Source organism: Pan paniscus, chromosome 1 (genome assembly GCF_029289425.2).
Source record: "Pan paniscus chromosome 1, NHGRI_mPanPan1-v2.0_pri, whole genome shotgun sequence".
Lineage (NCBI taxonomy): Eukaryota > Metazoa > Chordata > Mammalia > Primates > Hominidae > Pan > Pan paniscus.
The window spans coordinates 112,069,320-112,091,619 of NC_073249.2; the positions used below are offsets into that span (position 1 = coordinate 112,069,320).

The 22,300-nt window shown below is 42.3% G+C and overlaps 2 pseudogenes; one reads left to right on the top strand and one right to left on the bottom strand.

Moving 5' to 3' along the window:
* Positions 1-6,692: 6,692 nt before the first annotated feature.
* LOC117974406 (glyceraldehyde-3-phosphate dehydrogenase-like) lies at positions 6,693-18,547 on the bottom strand (annotated as a pseudogene).
* On the top strand, positions 14,496-21,138 carry LOC100983336 (3 beta-hydroxysteroid dehydrogenase/Delta 5-->4-isomerase type 1-like; annotated as a pseudogene).
* The last annotated feature ends 1,162 nt before the right edge of the window (positions 21,139-22,300 follow it).

Sequence of the window (22,300 nt, forward strand, 5' to 3'; positions counted from 1 at the left end):
GGCTCTGCTCTTAATGAGTCACAGTCTTGGGGCCCGGGGAAGGCCAGCTATACACAGGCGGTATCAGAACCCCCAGGCAGAATCACTCCCTACTTCAGCCCTGGTAGGTCCAGAAAAGCATTTCAGTGGAGTGTCTTTAGTGAATAAAAAGAATGCGTGGAACTGCTTTCAATGAATCCCTGGTCTCCAGGAAATGGAGTCTGCCAATACTTTTACTTAGGCTAAACATCTTTCAAATACATGAGTGGGAAAGTCAGCTTGAATACAGCATGTACACTGATACCTTTTTCAACCTTCTTGAACACAGGGCAAAGTGGTATATGGAACAAATTGCCGCCTACCACATTGGCTTCCAAAGTTGACATTCCCAGATGCTGGAATGAGGCAGAGCACCAGCTGGATGCAGAGAGCAATGTGAACAGTGGTTTGGATCCCAGGGGAGCAGCTGGAAATTGAAACCTATTGGAATGTGCTTTGGGTTAGCAGAGATGAACTTAAAACCACAGTCTGGCAGCAGAAAACTGCAATCTGCAGGGCACTTGTGGCTGTGACAATGAGAGAGAGGAGCAAGCACTAGGCAATTCATGCTGGAGATTGGCCAGGTGTGCTCCTCCCCTCCCACGGGGCAGAGAGGACGGAAATTATGTGAATGCCAAGGGCAACTGAGAAAAGGAGTCATGCTTGTGGTTTTGATTTGTTAAGTGAGCTGAGTTGGGAAAATAAAGATATGAGAGAAGGGGAGGAAGACAGACTATGAATGGTGAGGAAGGTGAAGGCCAGCAGCAGCCTTCCACTGCTGGACTGATGGAAGCAGTGGAAGTTATCTAATGGACAGCCAAGACAGGCACTTTTCCTGGCTCTTATTTTACTGTCTTCACTATTTGGAGCAGTTGTGTGAAAGGTGGTCTACCAGAAGCAGACAAAACCTGTTGCACCTTGCACTGCCCTTTGCCTCCATAATATTGGTGGAGGACAGGATTTGAGCCTTATGTTTTATACTTACTGTAATCCCCAAGAAAGAATGGGGGGTCCCTAATTGGTCCCACAGTGTTCTCAACCCTGTTTCCTCATTAAAATCACCTGGGGAGTTTCTACAAAATTACAGATACTTAGGCCTCACTCTAACTAATCACTCTCTACATTTAAAAGAAAAACAAAACAGCTCTCCAAGGTTAAGAAAATCTGTAGCTTAAACCAATCAAACCTCAAGAATTCCAAGGTGACCAGGTACAGTTTCTCTAATTGGAAGGTGGGCAGAGGCCCACTCACAGCAAAGTTAGAGATAGCTGGGCATGGATACTCACGTCTGTAATCCCAGCACTCTGGGAGGCCGAGGTGGGAGGATCACTTGAACCTAGGATTTTGAGACCACCCTGGGCAACATAGGGAGACCCCCATCTCTACAAAATTAAAAATTTGTTAAAAGTCTAGCCAGGCATGGTGGTGCACACCTGTGGTCCCAGCCACTCCTTAGACTGAGGTAGGAGAATCTCTTGGCCTGGGAAGTTGAGGATCGTGCCACTGCACATCAGTATTCTGAGTGACAGAGCAAGACCCTGTCTCAAAAAAAAAAAAAGAAAGAAAGAAGGTTAGAGAAAAAAATATATTTGTCTAAATGAATAGTGGCAGCAGCGGCTTTTCCCATGATCTCTCTTGCTGCTTGCCAAACTCTGTTCTCCATACAAGAGCCTGAGATTTTTTTAAAGTAAAATCAAATCCTATGTCTCACCTATTTAAAACCTTCCCGTGGCTTCCCATTCCATTTACCACACTATAAACTGATCTCCAGCTCTCCCGGGCACTGAATGATCTGCTCAACTTTCCAACTCCTCATCACTTCCCTTTTACTCATGATGCCCAGAGAGATCGACCTTCCTTCTATTCCATAAACAAGCAAAACTTTCTTGCCTCTGAATCTTCACATTTGTCATTCCCTTTACATAAAATGGCGTTCCTCATCTTCTCATGGTTGGCTCTCTGTTGACATGTAGATCTCAGCTGAACTGTCACCTCCCTAAAGAGGTGAGACATCCTCACTATCCTCTCCGAAATACGCTCTGCTTCACTCATCACATCACGTTGTCTCTCTCCTCCTAGCTCTTACCAAAACCTGCAACTAACCTCAGTTGTAGATTTTATTGTTTATCTGTACCCGCATAGGGACCTTAGGCAGTCTTGCTCCCTGCTACATTCCCAAGAGCTTAGAATCATGCCCAGTGTCATAGAGGGCCTCATAAATATTTATTAAATAAATTAATCCAGGAAGGCAAAGCTGGATCAAAATACATTAGCAGATCTGGAAAATTATAACCGTCCAAGGAGGAAAACTGTGAGTTAGGATGGAACCCAGCAGAATGGGTCACTACCTAAGCCAACAGACCTGAAAAGTCTTCTATCATTCCTTGACTGGACACTTTCCTGCATGAACCCACACCATAGTACAGGTTCACTTTTGCCCATATTAACCCACAGAGCCAAGAGCTGGGTCAAAAGAACATTAGCATGGAAAACACCAAAAGAGAAAGCAGTCCCATAGCAGACTACCTGGTAATAACTTTTAAGGTCTATTTGCTGAACCCAAACATATATATATATATATATATAGGGTGTCTACCACCACATATTTAGAAAGGAAAAATGAAGTATGGCGGTACAGCTCTACTTGCCTATAACTGCAATTCAGAACCCAGAAGTAAAAAGAAGTGAACCCCCAAACTTTCAAAACAGCAGTCCCTTAAAAAATTAGTTCATAAAATGTGTGACTCAAAGCAGTCCCTTTGGTTCTTCTCAGAATAAAAGATCTTAAAAGGGCAGATCAGTAATGACTGAAACCATCAGTGGATTATAATTTTTTGCACATCCCGTATATCTCTAGGAAATAAGTATGGAACTTTGAACTCTGGACAAAAGAGCTACACCTATAAAATGTTTTCCAACAGAACTCATGCTCTCTATCTGTTAAACAGCAGCACAGTCAAGCCAGATGAAAGGAAAATATGAAGCAGGTGTCGTTAGAATATTTGGAAGAGTAGTGCATACTTTGGAGAATCATGATCATTGAAAAGAAGCTCAGAAGTCTAAATTAGATGTCACTGTTAATGGGTTGATAAAAAGAAAAATGAAATCACCATGCTCCCAGTGTTAGGCCTTAACTTTTTATGTAGCTGTCAAATTGTCTGCTGCATTGGTGGCTGATAATTTGAGGTCAGGGAGGGGTCTTTAATCTGGCAGCAAGCAGGGAGTGCTTGTGCTGAAAGTTTAGGGACATACTAAGAAATCACATATCTAGGGGTGATTGGCTGGCTGACACAGCAGTCACAGCTGCATTATGGGACAGGATGCCAAGATGACCATGGGCCTTGAAGATGACCTTCAACACCCTTATTTGCATGGCAACATGTGACTTGAAACAAAATGGAAGCTTCATGGTTTAAGCCGTTTTTTACTAGTATAACAAAATATACCAGATTGGATAATTTACAAATAACAGAAACTTATTTCTAATGTTCCAGAGTCTGGGAAGTCCATGATCAAGGTGTCGGTAGGTTCCATGTATGGTGAGAGCCCTGTGTCTCCTTCCAAGACAGCATCTTCTTGCCACATCCTCTGCAAAAGGTGGACACTGTGTCCTTATGTGGCAGAAGAATGGAAGGGGTCAGCTAGTTTTCTGAAGCCCTTTTATAAGGTCACTTACTCCATTCATGAAAGCCCTGTCCTCATATGTTAATCACTTCCTAAAGGCCCCAGCTCTAAACAGTATCACATTGGCAATTGAGTTTCAACATGTGAATCTGAAGGGGATATATTCAGACCATACAAGTTCATGAGATTAAAAAGAATATGAGACAAGAGTGATCTTGGTTTAGCTTAACTCATGCACTGCTGCAAGGAACTTTGGGCATATTTTTTACTTTGAGTCACAGAGCCAAGGCCAGAAAGAGCAGAACAAGAAAGAACAGAGGAGCAAAGAAAAGCCTAAAATATTCTTTGTCATGACCTACAATGTTACAGGATTTTATGGCACATTGGCTAACGTCTATTCTGTGCAATGCACTGACTTCCAAGAAAAGTAGCAGAGTTTTCAAATAAGAGATTCAGGGACCCTGGAAGCAAATTAATATTGACAAGTCCAGTTCTTCACCAGTAAATGAGAAAGGAGATATGTTTATTTTGGTCATATTGGATAGTTTTAGTAGATAGATGGAGGCTTTCTCAATAAATTACTACAGAGATAAATGAATGGCAGAGATTAAAGTCTAAGAAATCTTCTCTTACCCAGCAGTCCCCAAGAACACAGCCTCAGACTGTGGGCAGACTCATGAAGAGCTGTCCCACCAGCCACGTCCCACAGTAAATGACCAAACCTAGGCTGACTTTGCTCTCCTCTGGCCTGTTCCCCAACCCTAATACCCCTGTCATCCATCAGGAATCACCCTCATGGACAGTGGGACTTGGTGCCATTTCTAGAACTTTACTCTTTGGAATTTCCCTTCTAAATCATAGAACTCTTTGTCAGATACCATCTTTCTTAGTTAGCCTCCTTCCATTTGTGTTAAGTTCATAACTGTGGTCTCATGATTCTCCTCACATTAGAAAAAGATAAGAACATTTCAGTATTAAATTGTTCTTTGTGGTTAAGTAAACAAATAAAAAAGCCTTGAAGATAAGACTTGAAATCAGAGAAAACATAAGTACGATAATGTCCACCCCTCCAAACACCCAGTCAGAATCTTGCAAATCAGTTTTTTTTTCATGCTTTCCTGCTTGTTAGTGATCACGTTGCAAAATTTCCCCAAGTTTCTTTTATTACAAGGACTTCAATGCAGGTGTAGTGGCCCACTTAAGGTCATCTCTTCAACCATGAAATCACAAGCTGAGGACTTAGGAGAGTCATTAGAGATTGGTTTGTGGTAAGAGTGAAACAAATCACATGAGCATATGGTATTAAAACAATGTGGCATACAGACAATGACATTAGCTTACTTTACAAGAAAATGTAGTAGAAGCTCTCTTTGTATACATCTACCTGGTGATAACTGTGCTCCTGGACACACATGGGTATAATTTTTTAGGTTGCAACTGGGCTCAGAGGGCTAGATCAAAAATTCCAAGGGAAATGAGCAAGAATATTATCAAGATAATACCAAAAAGCTGTTCTCCATTGCTCAGAAACATGGGGAAAGGAATACCCACAGTAAACTGAAGAGATGCATATAAAAATCTCAGAAGGAATCTCTTCAATTCTGAAAATGTCTTACATTTGTAATGCAATCTGATAGAAAGGCAAAAGACAAAGACCTGAACAGGCAAAAGACCTGAACAGACACTTGCCAAAGAAGATACATAGATTACAAAAAAAGCATATGAAAAGATACTAAATATCATATGTCATTAGAGAATTGCAAACTAAAACAAAAATACCCCTGCACATCTATTAGAATGATGAAAATCCATAACACTGACAACACCAAATGCTAGCAAGAATGTGGAGCATCAGGAATGCTCATCCATTGCTGGTGGGGATGCAAAATGATAGAGTTTGTAAGGCAGTTTGGCGGTTTCTTATAAAGCTATACATATTCTTAATGCATTATCCAGCAATTATGCTCTATTGCATTTACACAAATAAATAAGAAACTATGTCCACACAAAAACATACTTTTAGGTTAGATCTTTACAGCAGCTTTGTTCATGATTATTGAAACTTGGAGGCAGTCAAATCACCCTTCAGTAGTTCAATGGATAGTGGAATATTATTAAGTGGTAAAAAAAATAAGAGATATCAAGCCTTAAAAAGACACGGAGGAAGCATAAACGTATATTACTAGATGCAAGAAACCAAAATGAACAGGCTACATGCAGTGCGATTCCAAATATATGACATTCTGGAAAAGGCAAAACCTTGGAGACAGTAAAAAGTCAATGGCTGTACTAGTCAAGATGCATAGAGGGATGAATAGGCAGAGCACAGAGGATTTTTAGGGCAGATGATACTAAAATGGTGTTTACATGTCAGTATACATTTGTAAAAACTCAGAGAATGTGCAAGGCCAAGAGTAAACTGTGGACTTTGAGTGATAAAGTTGTCTCAATGCAAATCAATTGATTGTACAAAATGTACCATTCTGGTGCAGGATGTTGATAGTGGCGGAGTCTGTGTATGTGTGGGAATGAGAGTATATGAGAACTCTGTGCACTTTCCCTCAATTTTGTTGTGAAGCTAAAACTGTTATAGAAAATAAAGTCTATTTTAAAAATTAAATGAGAAAATATATGTAAAGTGCCATATATAGTAAATGACTCAATTAATATATTAGAGCTCATATGTAGAGCTTTCTATGTGCAAGGAGATGTCCCATATGACCTCTTGGTCTGATCTCAACTGATTTTTCCTTAAAATAAATATCTGGAGTGGACTTGCTGGGTAAAGTGTGTGAAAGTTTAAAATATTTTGTCAAATACTCACCAGAAATTTGCATAAACTTACACTTCCACAAATAACATGCCTGTCTCCCCACATCTTCACCAACACATAGAAACTTCACTGTATCTAATATTTGCTAAACCACTTGTAGTTTTCAAACTGAGTTTAACTAAGGGTGAATGTTCTTTGTAATGCAAGAGAAGTCCCCAAGGAAAGAAGGTAGCTTGTTGAAAGTATGACAGTCTACCTTTTTTTTCTTTTTTCTTTCTTTCTTTCTTTCTTTTTTTTTTTTTTTTTCTTTTGAGATGGAGTCTCCCTCTGTCACCTAGGCTGGAGTGCAGTGGCATGATCTCGGCTCACCGCAACCTTTGGCTCACCGCAACCTCCACCTCCTGGGTTCTAGCAATTATCCTGCCTCAGTCTCCCATTAAGCTGGGATTACAGGCACATGCCACCATGCCCAGCTAATTTTTTTGTATTTTTAGTAGAGATGGGGTTTCACCATGTTGGCCACGTGGGTCTCACACTCCTGGCCTCAGGTGATCCACTCTCCATGGCCTCCCAAAGTGCTGGAATTAACAGGTGTGAGCCACTGCACCTGGCATTTTTTTTTTCTTAAACATTGGAGTTCCAAGAACTCTGGGATTGGCACAAAGTTCCAATTTCATCAGAAGACTCAACTAGGAAAATAGCTACTTTCAAGCTCACTTACATAATTGTTGGAAGACTCACTTCCTCGAAGCTTATTGGACTGAGAGCCTCAGCTCCCCTTTGACTGTTGGCTGCCCTCAGTTCATCGCTATATTGTCCTCTCCAGCATGGCAGCTTGCTTCATCCAGCCCAGTGAGAAAGAGGAAATGTAAAATCAAGATGGAAGTAACGATCTTTTCTAACCTAATCATGGAAGTAACATCCCATCATTTTTGTCTTATCATATTGATTAAAAGCAAGTTACTAGGTTCAGCCCACACACAAGGGAATGAATATGAAGAAGTAGAACCACTGGAGTCACCTTAGAGGCTGGCTACCATACCATCATTGTCAGCCTCTGGAGCACCTGGTTAAATGGCAGCTATGTGACCTTCCCAGAATAACTGACAAACAGAGAATTAAGTAGGAGATGGAAAAGAGATTTTGCCAAAGACTTCTTCTTCCTCACTCCAAAGGCCTTGCTGGGAAAGATAGCCAAGTTGAGCTCATATAAACCAAAAGCTCTGCCCCCAGTTCTCCTGTATGGTGGAGGAGATGGCCCATTTTTCCCTACTTCTGAAAACTGGCTCTTCAAGTACCCTTCAAATACCTGGGACCCTAATCATATCCATGTTTTAGCTGGGAGGAAAATTGCTTCTCCTTGGCAAACAGCTTTGGCCTGTTCGTTGGTCCCAGCCTCACATTAGTATGGAAAACTTTCTACTTTTTTCATTTTTGTGGTCACTGTTCTCTTCTATTTCTTTTTATGTATTAGTTCATAAGCACTAAGTTTCAAAAGCACTAAGACATTCTAGAGTCCTTGATTGTTCACTCATCCTTCCTTTCATTTATTCAGTAAACATTTATTAAGTTTCTATTACGTGTCAGATGTTGTGAAAATTCTTATGGTAATAAAAAGGTGTATGAGACACAGATGCTTTATTGAGTCAAACACTCAAAAATGTTTGAACATTTGCTCGGTACAAGGTGCTGAGGATTCATAAAGGCAGCACTCCAGTTTTAAGACAACAAAAACAAACTCTTGACTCCACTGGCTGTAACACCTTTTTACTGAGATCTTCATGACACTAATTCTTGAACAGGTGTTCATTAAGTCACTGTCTTCACATTTTTCTTCTATTCCTCAACACACAGATGAATTGTGTGTTGGACTTTCCAATTGAACTTTCAACCCAACAGTTCCTGGAAATTTCTCTTACCAAATTACTTACGATGTTGTCAAAATCAATAATCAATTATTTTACTATTGCATTTGATGCATCAGCAGCATCCAACATAGTGGTCCACACTCTTCTTGAAACACTTTCTTTGCTTGACTTTTACAAGGCCATCTCCTAATTTTCCTCTTACCTGCTACCAACTCCTACTCAGTACATTTAGCTGGTCCCTCCTTCTCTGTTCAACCTCTAAATATTGATATATCTATTCCAGGATTCAGTCCAGGAACTTTCCCTTTTATCCATGAATATTCTTACCCTAATTTATTTCATCTAGTCCTGTGCCTTTAAAAATTATTCTATGCTACTCATGTCCAAATTGACCTCTCTAGGACTATAGCACAAGGGGTGTAATTATCCTAAAGTAACCCAGAAATTTAATAAGCTGGCCTAGAAGAGGGATTTCCTTTTCCCAACATGAGGGGCTGTGCCTACTATAGCTCCCTGTACAATGGGTGTCTTTATCCCCTAAGAAAAGGAAAACTCTTTGCATGAGGCCCAAGGACTCTAGGTGCTGGGCAGTTGAGTTTCACCATCTTGTGAACAGTTGGCACCTAAATCCAGACTGTTTCACACCAACAGCCTGTGTGTTCCTCCATTGTTAAAGTTGTGTCCTTCTGCTTACATGACAAAAAAAAAAAATTATAATAAGGGAGACTAGTGTTCCTACATTGGAATGCAGATTGCCGTTGTGAGCCCATCATTTCTTGACCATTTATGCATTAGCATAAAAAAGAGGATAGAGAAATCATGCTGTCTATTCTTTTTCTGATCAGTAATCTTTGTGAGTTTTCCTAATATAGCACTTTTTTTTTTTTGGCCTAGCACAGACAGGGGACTTTATTGATGGTACAGGACAAGGTGGGGTTCCCTAGGCCCCTCCCTCTTCAGGGGTTCTGCATGGAAACTGTGAGGAGGGGAGATTCTCAGTGTGGTGGGGGACTGAGTGTGGCAGAGACTCCCCAGCACCTGAGGGCCTCTCTTTTCCTCTCATGCTCTCACTGGGGCTGATGGTCCAGAGGTCTTACTCCTTGGAGGCCGTGTGGGCCATGAGGTTCACCACTCTGTTGCTACAACCAAATTCATTGTCATACCAGAAAATGAGCTTGAGAAAGTGGTCAGTGAGGGCAATGACAGCCCCAGGATCAAAGGAGGAAGAGTGGGTGTCAATGGTTAAGCTGAAGTAGACAACCTAGTGCTCAGTGTAGCACAGGATGCCCTTGAGGGGATCCTCTGATGTCTGCTTCACCACCTTCTTGATGTTATATTTGGCAGGTTTTTCCAGATGGCAGGTTAGGTCCATGACCAACATATTGGTGGTGGGTACATGGAAGGCCATGCCAGTGAGCTTCCAGTTCAGCCCATGGATCTCATTGCCCACAGCCTTGACGGTGCCAGTAGATGCAAAGATGAGATCTCTGTGGCCATGATGCCACAGTTTCACGAAGGGGCATTCACAGTCTTCTGGGTAGCAGTGATAGCGCTGACTGTGGTCATGGGTCATTCCACTATTCCAAAGTTGTCATGAGTCATCTTGGCTAGAGGTGCTATACAGTTGGTGGTACAGGAGGCATTGCTGATGTTCTTGAGGCTGTTTTCATACTTCTCATGGTTCATACCCATTATAAACATGGGGGTATCAGCAGAGAGGGCAGAAATGATGACCCTTTTAGCTCAACCTTGCAAGACATCTCCAGCCTTTTCCATGGTAGTGAAGACACCAGTGGACTCTATGATGTACTCAGTTCCAGAATCACCCTATTTGATTTTGGTGGGATCTAGCTTTTGGATGATGGTGGTGGGATTTCCACTGATGACAAGCTTCTTGTTCTCAGCCTTGATGGTGCCATGGAATTTGTCATAGGTGGACTCATACTGGAACATGTAGACCATGTAGTTGAGCTCTATGAAGGGGTGATTGATGGTGAGAATATTCACTTTATCAGAGTTATAAGTAGCCCTGGTGACCCAGCACCCAATAAAGCCAAATCCATTGACTTAGGCCTTCGTTTTCACCATGGTGCCTCAGGGATGTGGCTGGCTCTGCACGAGAAGATGATGCTGTCTGTCAAATGGGAGAAGCAGAAAGCTACAGCATATTATTTAACCCATAATTATCACACTGAGAAATTCTTCACATGCTCAGATGCCAATAGGTGGTGACTCAGATGAGCATCACTTGATACAGCAGGCTGACATTCCCTGAGCATGTGGACAATTCAGTTGTCTAATTATCACTTGGTTAAAAGACTATGCTTTCCCCCATTGGGTTTCCTATTGTCAAAATCAATTGGCCATATGAATCCAGGCCATTAACACAGACATAGGCAAAAATTCCCTCATAATAAATTATAGGCTTAAATGTAAAGGCTAAATTATACACCTCTTAAAAGAAAACATAGGTTAGCGTATTCATGATCCTGAATTAGACAAAAACTCAACTTTTCCTGGTTAAAAAAAGAGTTGAAAAATGAAACATGATCAAAACTAAAAATGTTTGCACTTAAAGACAACAATAAGAAAATGAAAAGATAAGCCACAGACTGATAAAAAATATCAAATTCTATGTTTGATAAAGGACTTATATCCAGGATATAAAACACACTTGCAACTGAACAACGAAAAGATAAATAACCTAATTTTATAAATGGGCAAAATATTTAAATAGCCATTTCACCAAAAAGGTGTAGGAATAGCCAATAAAGTACATGAAAAGATAGTCGGCATCATTAGTGAGCAGGGAAATGCAAATTGAAGCTACAATGAGACACTACTTCTTACCCACTAGAATGCTATAATAAAAAAGGACAGAAGCAACTGGAGGAAGTGAAAAAACAATGATGTGGAAAAATCAAACTACTCATGCATTGTCGATGGGACATGCAGCCATGTTGAAAACCAGTTTGGCAGTTTCTTAAAAACTTTGAAGATACATTTACCATATGACCTAGCACTTTCACTCCTAGCTGTTTACCCAAAAGAAATAAAAACCTATGTCCACACAACACATGAATGTGAATGAATATTCATAGCAGCTTTATCCATAACAGTCCATAAAGTGGAAACACATCAAATATCTATCAACAGATGAATGAACAAACAAATGGGAACTATAAAAACAATTTAATAGGATTTGACACCTAAAAGGAATGAAATATTGATATGTGCTACAACATAGATAAAACACAAAAGTATATTAAGTTAGGTGAAAGAAGACAGATAAAAAAGACCACATATTGCATGATTCTATTTATATGGTGTCCAGAAAAGGCAAATCTGTAGAGTCAGAAAGTCAATTAAGGGTTGCCTTGAGTTGGGGAGTGGGAATAAAAGGTGGCAACTGATAAGCATGAGGGATTTTTTAGGAATGATAGAAATGTTGCAAAACAGGATCGTGGTAATGGTCACACATGTCTAAAATTTTACTAAAAATAATTGAACTGTACACTTAAAAAAGGTGAATGTTATGATATGTCAATTATACCTCAGTAAAGCTGTTTAAAAACAAAAAAGTTTAGTAGTGTGGGCCCCATCTGTCTTGCCCTTTGTTTAATTTCTCACTTTCTTTAGGGCTTATATTTATTGCTTCCACTCAGAGATTCCAAGAGACACTGGCTGAAATCTATCAGCCTCTAGAACTCTCAACAGCTGAGGGAATGTCCGGCCCCACCCTGAAGGTGATGGGGTATCTATAAGGTACACTCCAGCATCTGATACAGCAGACAAAGGCATGCGATGCACCTGAGTGGTTTCAGATAGTGCTCCACAAGTCTCAGCAAGACCCAGGGCCTGTAGCTAGTTCCGATAGTTTCAGAGAACCAGCTGCTACATCTTCCAGCACAGGGCCAACCTTTCCTAGGCAAGTGGGTTTGAAGCATTGGTAGTCAGACCCCAAGTAGCAGATGAATGTCTACAACATGGGAGGAGGGCAAGACCCAGAGTGGGGTTTCAAACCAAATCATTTGTAGAGTATTATTTCCAGCAACAGCAAAAAGCATTCTTTTCACATGCTTATGGCATTTTCACCAACATAGACTATTTGCTGCACCATAAAATAAGTCTCAATATATATCCAAGGATCAGAATCATGTGGAGAATATGCTATGGCCACAATAGTATTTAATTAGAAATCTGTAACAATAAGATATATAGATGGCTCACACCTGTAATCCCAGCACTTTGGGAGGCCGAGGTGGGCGGATCACAAGGTCAGGAGATCAAGACCATCCTGGCTAACACGGTGAAACTCCATCTCTACTAAAAATAGAAAAATTAGCCGGGCGTGATGGCGGGCGCCTGTAGTCCCAGCTACTCTGGAGGCTGAGGCAGGAGAATGGCATGAACCCGGGAGGCGGAGCTTGCAGTGAGCTGAGGTCTTGCCACGGCACTCCAGCCTGGGCGACAGAGCGAAACTCCGTCTCAAAAAAAAAAAAAAAAAAAAGATATCTAGAAAGCCCCCAGTCTTAGAAAACAAGCAACATAATCTGAATTACACTTTGGTCATAGATGAACTCACAAGAAACAATTTAAAACATCAGTAACTGAGTGATGATAATGCATCAAAATGTTGGCTACAGCTGACATAGTGCTTAGAGAGAAATTTACAACTTTAAATGCCTATAGTGGAAATGAACAAAGGAGTAAAGTCAATTATCTATATTTTCATCATAAGAATACTGAAAAATAACTGTAAAATAAACCCAAAATTAATAAATGTAAGCCAATAATAAAGAAAATCATGAAATAAAAAATGAACAAACAATAGAGACAATTAATGGTCAATTTTTCTATACTCCATGAACAAAACTTCATTTCAGAATGATTTTATATTTAAATATGTATCCAGAACCACAGAAATCTTAAAATAAAAAGTTAGGAAAATATGGGAATAAAATAAGAATTCTATGAGAATAAAAATCAGAAAGTAGTTGCCTACCAAGTAGGTTGGGTACAGTGCAAGGAATTAACTAAGAACTTCTTTTCAAGAAGAAAATGGCCTCTGTTTTTTTGGGTGGTACTTACACGGGCATACATAACTGTCAAGTTTCACTGGACTGAACACTTGAGATCTGGGCAGTTTAATGAATACAAATTACATTTTTTTAAGTAAAGAAAGTGTCTCAGGAGCTTACGGTGGGTAAATTTGGGCAGTTCTAATGCATAGGCTTCAGAAGCACTCACAGCATGTTCAGTTCAGGAATTTGCTGAAAATGGTTTTGCAGCCAAAAATATGGCATAAGTTCAAACATCTATGACAAGAGTCATTGGGGCAAACAACTACAATCTCCACTCTTGTGGTACGGGCCATATTATTAAGCAGTTATCAATAGATACCTTTCCTTCAATGATGTTCTTCATCTAGTAACCCAGAGCTCTTCAGGGGAAAGTTGCAATTGAGGTCTTGGATATATTCAGTAGGAAAGAAAGTCACCTCACATAAAACTAAGTGATTGGAGCTGTCACCATTGAAAATTTCTAAACTTTACAAGATAACAGCAACATTTCAAATGACACTCAGACAGGAAATAATGGGCTAATGTGGATTCCCCTCCAAACATATTTACTGCACAAAGGCAAAGTTCACATTGCACTTGGAGATATCTCCCAGTCTAGTTTAACTTCACAGATTGCAGATCCCAGACAGCTGGTATGAACTGACCAGCGTCCTGTTAAGGCTAAACCTAAGACTCTTTACCACACTCTTTTCCACAGACTCTTTACCACACATTTTACCACTTAATCTTTTTCGAAGAGTGGCCTTAGGATTGGATTTCTCTTCATGTTCCTGGGAAGAATTAGAGGTATAACCTAAAGGTCACTATTCTTCTGAGAAAAGGGATGCTGGAGGAGATGGGAGCAATGAGTATGTGGCATGAGTTCAGAGTGATAAGGGACAAGCTAGGAGCCACAGAGCATAAAGCTCCAGGGCTGCCTTAGGGAATGAAGTGGCCAGCACCTCGACTTTTCTGTCCAGCCTTTTAACCATTTAATTAATGGTGAAAGCTTTTTCATTTTCTTTCAGCTACTCTTGGCAGTGGTGGGGACATGGAATTTTTGCAAACAATGTGGTGGAGGAAAATAAGGCATCTGTGCAAGTCTATAACCACTTTACCTCTGTTTTTAGTCCTCTCCATGGTCACCCTAGAATAAGATCTGCTCCCCAGGATCTTCTATTTCCTGGCGAGTGTTTCCTGCAATCTTGGATTGGCCATGATGGGCTGGAGCTGCCTTGTGACAGGAGCAGGAGGGTTTCCGGGTCAGAGGATCGTCAACCTCTTGGTGAAGGAGAAGGAGCTAAAGGAGATCAGGGCCTTGGACAAGGCCTTCAGATCAGGATTGAGGGAGAAATTTTCTAGTAAGTAAACTTGAGTCATGGGTGTGTGGCTACATTTTAAACCTTGCATGGGTGTGGGAAGGTGGAGCTTTTCTGGCAAGTTATGGCAAGTTGTAGCCAAACCTAAGCCAATCCCACATCCAAAGTCATCAAAAAAGAAAATTAAATAGTATAAAATGGCATAGTGTGAAAGATACTGGACAGGCTGTCCAGAGACTGGATTCTGGCCCTGACCCAGAACTTGAGAGGCAGCCACCTCAGCCTCCAGGCCCCTTTTCATCTAGAAAATCCCACATCAGTTCTCATTCTTGTCTACAACTCTTTTATGCTCTGAAGCTTTTTGTCTTGGCAATTGCTTTACAACATTCACAAAGGACAGCATTTACCTGGAGACCTCACCAGTGGGTCCCTGCCTGTCTAGACTGCCCCAAGCTTTGTTTTGTTTCATAGCATCCTCAGCATCTTTAGTGGAGGTAAAATAAAAGGAAGCGGAGGTAAAGATGAGTGTTTAAGTGTGTGTGTGTGTGTGTGTGTGTGCATATGTGCCTGTGTGTGCATGTCAGAGAGTGAGAAAGAGAGAGAAAATGAAGGGGAGAGAAAAATCAGAGAGAGAAAATGAGAAAGATGGAGAATGAATGAGAAAGAGTGAGAGAGAGAGCATCAGTGAGAGGGAGACAGTATGCACAAGCACACAGCACAGAGCAGAGACAGAGTAAGAGGCAGTATAAGGCCAGGCATTCCTCATTTTCATTTCTCACATATGGCTTTTTTTTAAAAACCATTTGTCTCTGTTGCTCAATACCCGCCCCCCCCACCCCCACCCTGCAATTGCAGAATTTGTTGTAGCAACTCCTTGTGCAAATAACACTATGAGGAAGGGGGTAGAAAAGGGGTGACATCCAAGTGGACAATGAACGCATCAAGGTCCAGAAACAAAGCGATTTGCCAAGGCCATCTGATTAATGTGTAGCAGAGCTCAGACCAAAGCTTCATCCAGAGGCTTCACTTGGCCCTGGGGCTGACACTTGGCAAAATGGGTCTTCAGTCTCTCCTTTTGCCTCCCTGTGTGTCCAATTCCCTGTCCTCCTCCCCATCCCATGGGATTGGGAGGACTGTGTGTCTACATGTGGGCTCTGACTGTGCAGAGGGTCATGTGCTGCCCACAGAAGAGTCCCCACTTGACAGCACTCAGGGACCACACCCAGCACTCTACTCTTCTTTCACTCTTCTCTGACCTCTTCTGATTTCCTCCACCCTCTGTTCTAATGGTGTCTTTGATAAACAAATATTAACACTTCATGAATTTTAAATGATTGTAATCATTATGTCTCACCAATATTTGTACTCTAACACGTAATACAAAGAAAAAGCAATGCTTAGCCTAGAGGAACAATTCCCCTGTGGTGAAAATGCAGGGGTATAATGGATGGGCAAAAGACTGTATGAAGATAAAAACAGAATCCTTTTAGTGTTTTTTCTGTGCCAGGCACTGTGCTACATGGTTTGCATGTGCCCACTCATTTGCTGCTCATAACAGCCCTATGAGATTGTTAATGTTATTAGCCTCCTTTCTTACAGATGAGGAAACAGTCAGAGAGAGATTAATGAACTTGTCCAATGTTCCACAGTTAGAATATGGCAAAGCTGGATTTGAACCCATGTGGTCTAGTGCAGCATCTGTGCTCTTAAGCAGTAGTTCATCTAGCAGCTTGAGGAAGGAGGGAGCAATGGCTCCATCCACAAAGTCCCCTTTCCTGGTGTCTCTAGTTCCCTGTGAACTCACTGCGGAAGAGTCATTTTCTCTTGGCTTTAGACTTCTTCAGCTTTGAAATAGCAATTCCTTTGAGCCAGTCTGAAGTTGGCAGCAAATGGGAAGCAGACGAAGGGAGCAGGAAGTACAGAGGTGGAAATACAACCAGAGAAAATTCCACTCTCAGGCTGTCACCCACCTCCTCCCCAGCAGCCTCTTCCCTGCCTCCCCCATTGCAGAGCCTCCTTGGAGTTGCCTGACAGTGGGAAGGGGCTGGGAGTAGACAAAACAAGGCAGAGGCATCAGGAGAGCAAATGGTCCCACCTGTATCCCAGGAAGGAATTTCTCCAGCTTTGAATTTTTCACTCTGAATTTTACTCTCACTGTTCTTTGGCCTTTGTTGCCAATTTCAGTTAAACTGACTTATTCTTACTCTTTCTCAGAAAAGTTGATTGTAAACAGCTATTCCTGCACCTGGTGTACAGGGTACAAGACTTGGAGGTGGGGTGGGCAACTTTGAGCCTTCACTAGAAACGTGACCTTTAATCTCCTTAACCTCTCTGAGCCCCAGTTTCTTCACCAATAAAATGGGTTTCAGAATACCTACCTCATGAGACAGCTGTAAAAGGAAATAAGCAAGCTGTGAGCCATGTGCAGATTATAAAGCACAAATGAGTGTAAAGTATTTATCTGAGCTCCATGTAGCATGGTGTTCATTTTGTGGGCTAATTCCAGGTGACAACTTTACTGGCAGCATCACTACTTGTGGATTTCAGAGGAGCCTGAAGACATTGATGTTGTAACTGCTGCCCTGGGCTACACAGCTGGATGTTAGTTCATTGGTGACTGACTCATTTTCAGCATTTGTACTTGCTTTCGATAATATCCAATAAGAATTTTCAAAAAAATTCATTATTTAAACTCTTCTGCAATTCCCTAGTAATGGCTCCACTCTCCTCCCAGTTGCTCAAGCAGGAAACCATAGGGGTGATTTTATCTTCTCCTTTTCCTCTCAGCCAAGATCCAACAGGTACCAGGACCTTCAAGGTGAGGTCTGAAATTCCAACCTGGTGTATCTCTCCCCTCCTCTGCTTCCACTGGGGGACCCTGCTTCCAGTCCTCATCTAAACTTTGGCACAGACATTATGATTAATCTCTTGATCCCCTGGCTTTCTCATATCCCCTGTACCAGTCCATTTTATATCCTTGAGGCAAGGTTAACTTCCTACACTACAATTCTGCTTCTGTTTTTCTTTTTCTTTTTGAAACAGGATTTTGCTGTGCCACGCAGGCTGGAGTCCCGAGGCATGATCTCTGCTCACTGCCACCTTCACCTCCTGGGACCCATCCATCCTCCTACCTCAGGCTTCTTATTAGCTGGGAGTATAGGCATTCACCACTATGTCTGGCTAATTTTTGTATTTTTGGTAGAGACGGGGTTTCACCAGGTTGTCCAGGCTGGTCTCAACCTCCTGGATGCAAGCGATCCACCTGCCTCCGTCTCCCAAATCACAGGTGTGAGCCACCACCCCTGGCCTGTTTCTCTACTTGTTCCAAATATAAATAAGGGGTTTTCTGTGACATGGTGCTGGAGACCGAAAATCACAATTCTGCATTACCTACAGAATTAAATTCAGACTTTTCCCTCTTATACCCAACTCTCCACAATCACCCTACTCTCCTTAAAAATTTTGGTGAGTCTCCCATGACCCTAGCAGTGCTTATATTCCAGGCACACCTGACAGCTCATTGCTCAGATTACTTTTCTGAAATGAGATGGGGTAGAAACAGATGTTTGCTCTTTCCCAAAAAATTGCTAAACGTGCTGACTTCTGTGCCTTTGTTTAATTGTTCCTTCCATGGAATGTACACCCTCCACTCTAACAACCCAACTCTAACCATCCTCGAACACCTATGTAACATCATCTTTATCAGGAAACTTCCAAGCCAGATTCGGAAACCCTTCCAATGACCTGACCTGTGTTCTTGCAGAGCTCCAGAACAAGACCAAGCTGACAGTGCTAGAAGGAGACATTCTGGATCAGTCATGCCTGAAGAGAGCCTGCCAGGACATCTCGGTAGTCATCCACACCGCCTCTATCATTAACATCTTCGGTGTCACTCACAGAGAGTCTATCTTGAACTTCAACGTGAAAGGTACAGTAGCCTGAGGAGGAGATGGAGCAAGGTGGAGCAAACAAGGATCAGAAAGATAAACAATGAAGGAAGAGAAGTCCCTCCACTGAACACCTGCTATGCTCTGGGCCAAGTGTCTTTGCTAATCACTACCAACTGGGGGAGTTCAAAGCTGCTACCTTCAGTTTTTTACATGAGAAGACTAGGGCTGAGAGATGGCAAGTAACTTGTCCAAGGCCCCCCAGGTAAGTAAGTAAGTAGGAGAATGAGACTTTAAATTCACCCCTGTGTGACTCCAAAGGCTGTGGATGCTCTTTCTACTGTGGCTCCAATCAAATTCACCTAAACTCCGACTTCAGACTCTTGATATCCAGCCACCCCTTGCCTCTGTGGGCCAGAATCAAACCTTCCAAGTGCCACTATAGTCATCATTTTAAATCTTGTTGTACACTGATGAGAATGAAATGGGAAAAATCCCTTGTCCCCTTTACAGTGCGTGTGATGGGGGTGTGGCTCCCTCCTTCAGTGCCCCTGCTCAGACCACTAGGGGAGCATACAGATGAGCAGGCTGGAGGGCTCCAACTCCAAAGCAGCATCTAGGGGCAAATGTTCACAGCTCCTGAAGCCCCAGTGGGCATGTGTTACATGGTGCTCTTTTAGTTTTGCTCTTTTAGTTTTGCCGTCTATAGGCAGCTTGTGTTAACCAGCTCAATTAGACCTTAGACCGTCCAGCTTGCCACAAGGACAGAGGGCTTTCTATATCCTGGGTTCTTCTCTTAGTGTACCAGAAAAATTGAATCACACCTGAGCTTGGAGAATGAGTGCAAGCTTTTATTGAGTGGAGGTAGCTCTCAGCAGATGGAGGAAGCCAGAAAAGAATGGTTTTCCCCTGGAGTGTGCTGCTCAGTGGCCTGACACTTCCCTAACTGCTTGGCCAAACTCTGCATCCTTCTGCTGGTCAGTGCATCCCTCTCAACATCCAGCTGCCCTGTGTTTCTTCACTGATGTGCTTCCCTCAACATCTAGCTGCTTCTGTCTTCTTCCCCTGATCTGCTCCTCTTGACATCCAGCAGCTTGTGTGTGTCTGCTAGAATCTTGGGGCTTTTTAACAGGCACAGAATTAAACATGTGTATTATACAAGGAAAGAATTTAGTGCCAAAGATTACAGAGACAAGAAGTAAAATATACTAACAACATTGTATGAGCTGTTTCACCCTGGACTGGTTAAACTTTAGAAGAGACATAACTGTTCTTGGCATATCTTTAGCAGTTAACAGATGCACCCCAGGAATTCTGGGGTTTGTGGGCTTGCACCAAGGCCAGTAAAGCTTTTGGTTTTTTTCTGTATCTCCTCTCTCTTTCCTGGGCTTTTCTGTCTCTATGAGGAAAGACCGAGATGGCCACTTTCAGGAGCTCCTCTAATGTACTATCTGATCCCAGAGCCTGTTTCTGCAACTTCCTCCTGATGACAGGAGCTGCCTGAGTAATAAATTTATCGTTTAGATGTCTCTCGACTGACGCAGGAGATAGAGAGGTGTGCTTTACTAAGACCTCACTTAGCCTTTCCAGTAGGATTTTCATTTTTGTGTTTTTCCTATGGCTGTAGCATGACCCAATCTCAGTCAGATCCACTGAAGAATGTACCTCGAGTCTATTACAACCACTGAACTTGGGAGTGGGGAGTGAGACACATGGATCTGTTCACGTGGTTGGTCCCCCTTAGGGATATTTCCTGACATTGACAGCATGCTCTTCATGGGCAGGTACCCAACAGCTGTTGGAGGCCTGTGTCCAAGCTAGTGTGCTAGTCTTCATCCATACCAGCAGCATACAGGTAGCCTGGCCCAACTCTTACAAAGAGATTTTCCAGAATCGACACAAACAAGAGCATCTGGAAAACACATGGTCTGCTCCATATCCATACAGCAAAAAGCTTGCTGAGAAGGCTGTGCTGGCGGCTAATGTGTGGACTCTGAAAAATGCTGGCATGTTGTACACTTGTGCCTTAAGCTCAATGCATATCTATGGGGAAGGAAGCCCATTTCTTACTGACAATATAAATAAGGCCTTGAAAAACAATGCGATCCTGTCAACTGTTGGAAAGTTCTCCACAACCAACCCAGTCTATGTGGGCTGGGCCCACATTCTGGCCTTGAGGCCCTGTGGGGCCCCAAGAAGGTCCCAAGTGTCCGAGGACAGTTCTACTACATCTCAGATGACACGCCTCACCAAAGCTATGATAACCTTAATTACGCCTTGAGCAAAGAGTTCGGCCTCTGCCTTGATTCCAGATGGAGGCTTCCTTTAGCCCTGAGGTACTGAATTGGCTTCCTGCTGGAAATAGTGAGCTTCCTGCTCAGGTCAATTTATACCTATTGACCTCCCTTCAACTGCCACACAGTGACATTGTCCAACAGCATGGTCACCTTCTCTTACAAGAAGGCTCAGCGAGATCTGGCATATAAGCCAATTTACAGCTGGGAGGAAGCCGAGCAGAAAACCGTGGAGTGGGTTGGTTCCCTTGTGGACTGGAACAAGGAGACCCTAAAGTCCAAGACTCAGTGATTTAAGGATGACAGAGATGTGCATGTGGGTATTGTTAGGCGATGTCATCAAGCTCCATCCTCCTGGCTTCATACAGAAGGTGACAAGGGCACAAGCCCAGATCCTGTTGCCTCCCTTTCACACAATAGCCAACTTATTGTCTTCCTGTGCCATCAAAACCTGTGCAGTCAGTGGCCTAACCAAAAGCTTTCTGTCCTAATCATATGCCAGAGGACACACAAGGTGATTTGCTGTTACCAAATCTCGTGGGCTGATTCTGAACAATTTGGGATCTCTTTTAACTTGAGGGTCTCTTTCGACTACTATAGCTCCATTTCCCCTCTTAAATGAGAAGGGATTTCTTTTCTTTTAAATCTCCTATTTCTTCACAGAGTTCAGTGAAAAGAGTAATAAATGATTTAATGCTTAAAGTGGAGAAAAGTGTGGTTACTGTTAATACATACTTTTCTCCTTTCTTTTACATTTCCAGGTATCACCATCTCTCATTTAGAAGAGTAGGATGAAACAGGGGTTAGGAGGTGGGCAGAGTAGTGGGAGGGTCAGGGAGGGCGGATGAAGACTGAATGAATAAGCTCTGCTATGTTTCACACATGTACAACATAACCTACATATGACATATATTATCTCATTTAATACTCATCAGAAACCTATGAGGTAGAGTGACTATTTCCATTTTATTAGCAAGGAAACTTGTGCACAGTCACACTGATTAGTGACTAGGCCTGCTATGAGGGAGTTGGCCTTGAAAGTCCTTATCTTTCCACCCAATTACACAGCTTGAACTGGTCTTGTCCGTGGTACAGCAGAGCACTGAAGCATGGGGTCCCGATTTATGGGAGAGCCCCGGATACTTTGGATTACCTCCTTCTTGCCCAGTCCCTTGCAGGGGACTCTCTAGAACCCAGGAGAATCCTTGAGGAGTATCTGGAAGGGTTTGCATGCCTTAGCAAATGGCCCTGAGCAGGGGAGAGAGAAGCAAAAATGCATCCAGCCTCCACCTTCAGTGCCAGTTTCCTTGAAGGTCTGTAGAACACACCTGGCTATATGTGTGTTGATCATTCTGGTTATTCATAACCCTGCATTTCACCCTTCCAATCACACAATGAAGCCACATCATGGGTTCCTGGGCAAGTAAAGAAAACAAGTGTGAACTTTCCCCAAA